Source organism: Grammomys surdaster, unplaced genomic scaffold, assembly GCF_004785775.1.
Source record: "Grammomys surdaster isolate TR1022 unplaced genomic scaffold, NIH_TR_1.0 150, whole genome shotgun sequence".
Taxonomy (NCBI): domain Eukaryota; kingdom Metazoa; phylum Chordata; class Mammalia; order Rodentia; family Muridae; genus Grammomys; species Grammomys surdaster.
Window position 1 is genome coordinate 1,873,202 of NW_021604608.1, and position 8,745 is coordinate 1,881,946.

Genomic DNA, 8,745 nt, shown 5'->3' on the forward strand with positions numbered 1-8,745 from the left:
GGCACAAGCATGGTTCTTGACGTTTTTTGGCTTTAATAAAAGGATTAGTTGTTCCAAATAATTCCCTTTATTAACTCATTTACCATAACTTTAAATGAGCACTTTTGATACTATGTTCATATTAGAGAGATGAAAATATAAATTGGTACAGGTAAGTTAAAGTGATTGACCAGTATTATATAGCTAGTGGAGAGTTTAGAATTTGAATCTCTGTCTTTTCAGATTTAACACTTACTTTTCCTTAGAGAAAAGGAAACAAACACATAAAAAAAAAACCCAACAACAACAAAAAAGATGACAAAAGCTGCTTAGAAAAGAATTCAGGAATTTGGGCTCTATGTTTATTTTTTGGTGGGGCAAGGAGCTAGTGACGATCCCACTGTATTTCCTTAAGGATATGCACAAACTTATACATTTACCGTTTTATCACACCCCCAGCCATCTAATTCTCATTCAGCCAGATGGTCTTTTTGCTGTGCCTCTTCCCACCTGTCATCCCATGAGTCTTTCTCTGATCAGGCCTGCTCAGCCCTCCCAGCTGAGTGATGATTACTTTCTGCATTTTTAAAACACTCCCTTCAAACTTTTCCTCACAGGCTTTAATCATATTCTTCCATGTATTCAAACTATCTGAGGACACATTATACATTTAACCATCCTGTGGGTTATGAATTAAAAGCCTAAATTCACTATCCTCATGGTTATGGTTTAAATCCGAAGTCTCTTACAGGTTCATGTACTTAAGGGTCAGTTTGTAGTATATGGCACTATTTTCAATACTGTGGAAATTATATGAAGTGAGGATTATCAGGCAGAAGCTGTCACTAAGGTCAAGTCAATGAAGCTTGTACTTGCTCTTGGTGTTGGCTTGTTTTCTCTGCTCCCCGTCTGCCCATCCACTACCATGTGAACAAGTAGCTGCAGAACATTGCCACTTCCTGGATGCTGTCACACCTTGTTCCCTGCTGTGGATGACAGCCATATGACTCCAAGGACTGAAATAAACCTCTCCTTCCTCAGATTGCTTCTGTTTCTTAGATATTTTGTCACACCAATGAGTAAAGTTACTACTATATCTGTCTACATGCATCCTATACCCAGTTGGTACAAACAAGACTCTTGATTAGTTGACACGAGAAAGCAACAAATTAGAATTTCAAAACACAAATCAGAAAGGACGGCATGGAAGGGTGCACTTCTTTCATTTTTACCCAAACATATTCTCACGGCCTTCTCCTAACCCAGCTTACATGTCGCCCCTAATATCGAGACAGGAGCAGAAATGTGACATAACCACATACTAATAGGAGTTATATTTTAAAGCAGAGAGTTAACACATTTAACCTTTTTTATATTAAAATGTCTGATATAAACTAGGGTATACTTTCCTTTGATGTCATTTTACTTGCTAAATGCTTTGATGTAGCAGAAAAATGCACCATTTATGGATCTGACAACTATTTTCTAATGCTTTTTGGAACAGGATTTAGCCTTCTTTCTCAAATTACGTCTGAAGGAGTTGCACGGAAGGTCTATGGACTTGAGGCTATTGAGCATAATATAGAATGGGGCTAATTCACACTAAGCATGGATTCTGAAGAAAAAAGTTTACTGATTTTTTTTTCAGTTTTGTTCCCAGGAAACATGTAAGTAGGTCTGTGCCTTTTCCTGGGAATCCAGAGACCCATTTGAAGGAAACCTCAACAGATTTGCAGAAGAGACTCACAAACGCTGACATTTGACTGTCCCTCTGATGCAGAGCTGGCCTTGGTCTGATTACACTTTCAGTAAAGCCTAACAGCAAGCAATCATCAAAACTTTCTCACCTACACAGAGCTTGCCCTAAGCAGGGAAGGACTTCAGTTATACACATGCATTACCATTTGCAGAAAGCGTCCAACTTGAAAGACACAAAGAGAACAAAACAACAGATAAAAAGAATTCGGAGAAGAATAGGGACATTGCAGGGAACAGAAGAGAAATTCTATTATGGTTAACATCACCAAAGAGCAACGACATTGTATCATCAAAACAAGAACTGATTTAAATGGAGGTGCTATAGCAACAGAGAACAATGAGAAAGCCAAAAGATGTGGAAATTAAAATTATGTCAGGTGAAATTTAAAATTCAAAAGAGGCATGGAGAGATAAAGATGAGGACATTTCTTTGATATAGCATTTTTAAAAGGAAGGATATGGTAAGAAATCACAGGAGATTAGAAAATTTTCAAGATCAACATAGATGGTACATCCTCTGACTGCCGTTTATTTTAGAAGGGCCATATATAAGCTGAAGGAAGGGCATTACAGGGAAATAGTGAAAGAAAAGTTTCCAGAGCTGAGAGAAAACCTCCAGATTAAGTAGTTTCATTCTTAACCATATTAGAATGAAAGCGTTGTAACCTATAAATAATGAGAAGATTTTAGAAACTTCCCGAGAGAAATGGGCTTCTCAGTAGAGGACAATGGAGCAATTTCTTTGAAATTGTGTCAGAAAAATGATCATTAACTTAGAATTCTAAGACGTGTCACATCAGTAGTCAGTTGTCTGTATTGATTTTCAGGAATGCAAAAACCACATAACATTGACTCCAAAATCCCCTTTCAGGATACCACCATAAGCTGGGCTTCCTTAGAGCAAAGCGGATGAGCCTAGTGGTGGTGTGTGCTTAAATTTCAACGCTGGATGGCTGAGGTGAAAGAATCATGAGTTCAGTGCCAGCCTGGGCTCCAGATAAAGCAAAGAAGGCAAGTGATCCAGGAACTAAGAGTCTAATTTAAGAGAAAGGTCAAATAATCCCAAAGTTGAGGGAGGACAGACAGAGATAAGTGCCAACATGTCTCCCAAAGCAATAAGTCCACGTGCAGGTGGGATGATGCAGGGGACACAAGAAAGAACTTCCTAAGACTAAATTAAACAGATATGATATAAGCAGTGTGAAGTTGAATACTGGAAGACTACTGGGGAGATCAAGAACAGCAATTGACAAATAGGTACTTGGGTAATTTAGAAAGTGAAAGAGTCTCAGTGGCTATGACACGTCCTTTTTATCTTTTCTCATCCCGTGCCTGTGATAGTACCTGGCACAGAAGGATCTCAATGAGTGCTCACTGCATGGACAGATAGTGAATAATGTTAATAAACAACTTTCTGATACCTCCTGTCAGCACCCACTGCATATACTTGAACATATGCAAAATCTGTTGAATGTGTATTGAATTGTATGAATTCAGGCTGTTTACTTAATGATATGTTGATCCCTTTAGAGTCATCAGGCTCCTTAGTTCTGAAAAAAATAGAAGTTAAATTATTTTTTTCATCAAAAATAGGAATTTGTTAAAATTTTGGGGAAAAAATCCTAAAGGTGGCTTTAGTAATAGAGTGGACCCAGGACTTGAAATGAATCTGTTTTAACTTGAATCTTCTGCTTAGTTTTGATTATTTTATCTTCTGAGTTATTTTCTCCCATATTCTGGCAAAGGTAGCCATGAGTAGTTGCTCACTTAACCCCCTAGATTTGCAACACTACTTTTAATGTAATCACTTAAATTGCTAGAGCCAACTCATTTAACCTACTTTATCAATTTTTTGAGCCAATTATTGTGATTACAGGACTGGAATATCCTGATTGGTTAAATCTGGGTCTCATGCTCAGCTCTAGAATCACAGATCAGCTTTGTTCAAAGAACATGGACTCAGAATCAAGGCTTTGGGGGGGGGGGAAGAGATTTCAGGTTATAATTACCAGAAAGAAAAAAAAAAACGAAAATAGAGACCCAGACAGAAAAAAAAAGTAACAATTTTCCCCCTAAAAATAGTATTGTCAACTTGACAGGCTTTGTGGCCTCACCTAGGAGACATATCAGGCACAACTGTAGGAGATGATTACAAACAGGCCATCTCTGGGCATGCTTGTGAAGGATTGTCTTGATTAGGCTAACTGAGATCCACAGACCCACATTACAGGAGACAGTACCATCCTCTGCATTTGAGCCTCGAGCTACATAAAAAGAAGAAAGTGAGCTGGGGGTGAGTATTCATCTCCCTCTGCTTCCTCACTGCTCATGAAGCGCGGCAAGCTGTCTTGAGCTCCTGCCGCCATGATTTCTCCGCCATGATATACTGTCACTTCAACTGTAAGCTAAAGTTTCCCTCCATTAAGTTCTTTCTGTCTGGCCAGGCTATTTACTTCAGTAACAGTAACTAAAACATCTTATTTCTCCAGATAAACCATCCAAAATAGACAATAGCATAGAGAATGCTTATTACACACATTCTGTCTCATGTGACAGAGACAGAGAGAAAGGCAATCTGGAATTCTAAAGTTTCATGTACTGTCATTAGAAAGTAAAAGTGAAATTAAATTTAAGACTTATTTAATCTCCTTCCTCTAAAAATCTATCATTTCAGCATATAGTCAATAGGAAAGTTATTAATGAAATGTTTTTCATTCTCTTTTCTATAGTGCTTGAAATGTCCATGTATTTTAAATTATAGAGAGTTCATTAGATTAGCCACTTTTCATAGTCTCTATGCACAGAGATTATTCTATTGGGCTGGGCAGTTCTGGACTGTGAAAGCCATTATAAGCTACTAGACATAGTCCTCATTTTCTCCATTCTTCAACCAGTTTCTTGTCTTAAAACCCTTTTCCTTCTCTGCTTGGCTTTCTCTCTGCAGTTGAGAAGGATAATGCTAATGTATTCCCAGCGTAATGGAATAAGAATTGTTTGCGTGTTTTCTACTGAAGTTTCAAGAATAAGAACGGAATTGAAATGGCAAGTAGCATCGAATCGAAGCTTTCATTCTGCCTGAGTGACAGCAATGTGAAACAGATGACACATCTTGATGACAATTATGGTACTACTTGGCAGGAACAAGTGAAGAAAGAATTTGGCTTAGTAGCATTAGATAGCTGCCCAGACAAATTCTACAAAGACTAGGGAGAGTTAGAGGTGTAAAGTTACTCACACACAGTTAATGAAAGAATTGGATCATGCACTTGGGGAACTCTCCGATCTTAAGGAAGGACTCACCTTACCACACCTGTATCTCAAGACAGGTCAGTCATGCAAGCACTGGCTTTTGAGAGGAAGCCAAACCAAACCAAACCAAACCAACCAACCAACCAAACAAACAAACAAACAAACAAACAAAAAAGCCAAAAACCCTCACATGTGCTTTGCTGTTTATTAAAAAAAGAAGATTGTGTTTTATTATGTAACCCTAGATTAAAATGCTTGCTTGGTACTTTGGGAATTACGCACAACTTACTGCTGAAGTAGTACTGCTCTCAAGCACGTATGAGAAAGATGAAGAAAAAAAACTAAAATAATGCATTCCAAATGTCAGCATTTTGGGATGGATATTTTTCAATTCAAACTAAACTACCAAATGAGCTGAAGTGTAATATGGTTTCATTTTGCAAATTTGGTATGATTAGAATTCATATACAACTCTGAAACTATTCTTTTACATGAACATAACATGTATCACTAAAAGCTGGGTGCTTTAATCTCAAAATGTCACTACTTCAGATACATACATCATCATAAAAGGTATTTTAGTCAGAAAGCAACACCTATCACAAAAAAGTTCAGTAAATGTTTTGGTCACCTGCCTTGGTCAGGTGCTGCAGGAACTGGGTTAAGAGATACATAGAATATTTGTTAGGGACACTGTTGGATATATCCATGAAGGTGTTTCCAAAGATCATTTGCATGGGGGACAGCAAGTGACATGGTGCTACTCTCCAATAGGCTGGGGACCTGGAAGGAACAAAGCAAAGGAAGGAGGAAGCCTGTTACACCAGCTTCTTTCTCCCTTCCTCTCTCCCTCTGTCCCTTCTGTTTCTTGTCTGTCTCTGTCTCTCTGTCTCTTCGTCTCATCTCTTCTCCTCTCTTTCTCTGTCTCTCTCTCTGTCTCTCTCTGTCTCTCTCTGTCTCTCTTTCTCCTCTCTCTCTCTCTCTCTCTCTCTCACACACACACACACACACACACACAACACACACACACACACACACACACACACACACACACACACAAACCATGAGGTTATCCTTCTCTGCCTCCCTCTCTTCTTCTCTCTCTCCTTCTCTGCCTCCCTGTCACTTTCTCTACCTCCACTTGCTACCATGAGGTTGGCTTCCTCTTTCTCTGCCACAAGCAGTACCATGGCATTGCCTTGACTTAGGTTCACTCCAGTGGAGTCAGCCCATTCTTACGGTTTGTAAGGTGAGCAATATTTGATCACACCATGAACAATCATTTTGTGCAACAAGTCTCCATAATGTGTACCATTAGTTGTGTATTTTAATTTTACATGTTATCAAGATCCTACTTCCTCTTTTTAAAATAAACAAGAATATATTGATACAATTAACTAAATTAATGAATAACTAAGCTAGTCATAATAATAAAACTCTGAATAACAAATATAACAAAAAAGTCATATCTAGGAATCACCAGTGCATTGACCAGGAACAGGATAATTATATTACTTAAAGATGTCTTTATACAAGCTGCCTATTTACTTTAAAAGAAAAAAAAATACTTCATACCATATTGAGAAATATGGGTCATATCAACTGAAAAAAGACAACCCTAGTATCACCCAAAATTGGGACAAATAACATCCATGTCCAGTAAGATACTTTGAGAGAGATAGATAACTCACCACAGTAAAGGAAATTGCAAAAAGACATCAGATATCAGACAGACCTAAATGAAACATCTTATAGAACAGATGACCTGTCCTCTTAAAAGAATGACTGAGACATAAGAGTGTGTGTGTGTGTGTGTGTGTGTGTGTGTATTTAGTTTGTACATCTCTGGGTTAAATTCTGAAAAAGGAGACAATAGGACATTAGCTGTATAGGACAAAAGGACAACAGGACAATAGCTGTATAGGACATTCATTATTATAAATGTTAACTATATATAATGTTATAAAGGTTAGTTGGATATTATTTAAAAGTAAAATGTTTCCTTGACTTTTAAAAAACCTAACTGAATTTTATACAAAAAATTGCTTTTTCTTTTTTCTCTCTTATTAAAAATAATTTTCTCTTTTACTATATCTTGAGTGATTTCCCCTCCCTCTATTCCTACCAATTCCTCCCTACCTCCATTCCTCTCCAGACCCACTCTTTTCTGTCACTCATTAGAAAGGTAACAGGCTTCTGAGGGATAGTAATGAAATAAAATATAAGATAAAACAAAAACTAACACATCATAATTAACAAAACATGCTTTTAACTATGTTAATAATGCCTGTCTTAGTTAGGGATTTTATTCCTGGAAAAAAAAATACAAGTCAAAAAAGCAAAACCACCATGACCAAATTTCCTCCAAAGCAAATTTGGAGGAAATGTTTATTCTATTTTGCTTACACTTTCACATCCCTGGTCATCATTGGAGGAAATCATGATAAGGACTCACACAGGGCATGAACCTGGATGCAGGAGCTAATGCAGAGGCCGTGATGGGATGCTACTTACTGGCTTGGTCTTCCTGGCTTGTTCAGTCTGTTTCTTTATAGAACCCAGGACCACTAGCCAAAGGATGGCACCACTCACTATAGGCTGAACCCTCCCCATTGATCACTAATTGAAAAAGATTCCTTAGAGCTGGTTCTCATTTAGGTATTTCCTCAACTGAGGCTCCTTCCTCTCTGATGACTAACTCTAGCTTGCATCGTCATACAAAACCGCCCAGTACAATGACTATAATATTATTTTTGTGCATGTCAAAAATAAATTTGTGATTGCTATAAGCTAAAACACTGCCCATGTTCATGTGAAGTTCATACATAGTCCAAGTACCTCAGACTATGACTACTTGGAGATAAGACTTCAGTCAAAGTGAAGTCATTGAATAAGACCTGGTCCAATATGGATGGTGTCTTTACAAGAAGAAGAAATTTGGACACATCAATACTGTGGATGGGAGCCCACTGACCACAGACCATTAGGGACTCTGTGATAGGCCAACCTTCCACAGGCCAAGCAATGAAAGTATCAGAGTGATACCACCTCTGCTGATGCCTTAGAGGGGTGAGAAGAGTTTAGTTTCTGTTGTCAGAGCAGCACTAGCAAGCCATGATGAACACTTAAGAAATGTACATTTATGATTTGTTTCACCAACAACACATGTATTAGATTCTCTACTTAGTAGGAGAGGGTTGGTTTTTTGTTTCGATTTGATTTTTACTTTTATTTTTTAAACCCACTCTTACTTTTCCTTTACCCTTGCTCTTTTGTACACTCAAGTTGCACCTCTCATCTTCTGTGCTTCTCATCAAGTCTGATAACCTTCAGCATCCCTTCCCTAACCACATTTAATCTTTTTATAGCTTGACCTAAAAACTGGAAACAATAGATGTTTACATCATCTGACGAAGTTCTCTGAAAAGTCAAGTAGCTTATTTTTCATTTTCTCAAGGTTGCTAATTCCCTTGTTGTCTTCGTGTATTATTAACAAAATCTAAATTTTTGAGGATACAAATCACAGGACTTGCCTCTTTCCCCAGCACAGTCCTCTGGCAGCCGTCTTTGTCTTCCAGGGAGATGATCCAGGCAATACTTCCTGCACTTGCCAGGCTTGTCAGGAACTATTACTCTTTGATCTCATGCTCCCCACCCCCTTCCTGGTTTATCCCTTCATGTAGTGGTAACATATCCTGCAGGAATTTTCTGAAATATTTGCCTTGGGAAGTGAAATGTCCTCAGTCTTTCTATTTTAAA